This window comes from Echinops telfairi, unplaced genomic scaffold, assembly GCF_000313985.2.
Source record: "Echinops telfairi isolate 266 unplaced genomic scaffold, ASM31398v2 ScPeMD7_7469;HRSCAF=8507_1, whole genome shotgun sequence".
In the NCBI taxonomy this organism is placed as follows: Eukaryota; Metazoa; Chordata; class Mammalia; order Afrosoricida; family Tenrecidae; genus Echinops; species Echinops telfairi.
In genome coordinates this window covers 83,234,978-83,235,939 of record NW_022111373.1, presented here as the reverse complement: position 1 = coordinate 83,235,939, position 962 = coordinate 83,234,978, and positions in this window count along the sequence as shown.

The following is a 962-nucleotide window of genomic DNA, read 5'->3' as shown; positions in this document are numbered from 1 at the left end:
GAGATCCTCTCTTAGACCTTAGTTATATAAACATTTAAAAGGAAAAAAATAAAGATGGCATAAGGAGCTCACAGTCTAATAAAAAACAATTTAAAACAATTATTCATATAAGTGAGCATGTGTGTGTCCTATAATCTATTCTTTCAACTGTGAAAACAAATCCAAAAGAGAAGGAAGGAGACACGTTACAGAGAAGAAACTAGTCCATAAGGGCTAATAGCCTGCCCGAGCCAAAGCCTCCTCTACCCTGAGCTGAAAGCAACTGATGGTACCAGCTACCTTACTGATCACGCTGATCAGGATCACAGAAGCGAATGGGAGAAAACCCTGTAACGGAACTCAAATTCTTAAAAAGTCCAACCTTTGTGGACCTGTTGAGACTTGGGGTGGGGATTGAAGGCTGGAGAAGGCTCCCCAAGGCTATGATCCTGAAATGCTCTTTAAATGTTGAGCCAAAAAATACCCACTGAGGTCACTTTTCATGGAAATAGCATACTAGCCCACGAAGATAAGTAAAGATAAAATGAGCAGAAGGCTCCATTAGAAAACATCCTATGGAACGACATCCTTCCTCGATAACAGTCCGTCTATGGCAAAGATGAGATGACAAAGGGGGGTGGGGGTGGATAAGGAACAAAAAGAACAGAATGAATGAGAATGCTGACACAAGGTGAAAAATGTACCTCATGTCACTGAGCAACCTCTTCTGTAGAACTTGTCAAACAGAAACCGAATTTGCTCTTGAAACTTTCACCAAAAACACAATGAAAGATCTAAAAACAAAGCCAGATGTTATCTGTAATGGTGTCTTGTGCTCCTTCCAGGACTGTGAGTGTAATAGCAACCATGAAATTTAAAAGTAAATTACTGTAGCGTTTAAGACAGCTCATTGTTCGGGTTGCTAAGTGCCATCAAATTGGTTGTGACAACAGAACAAAGCCCTGCCAGGTCCTGTGTGTGCC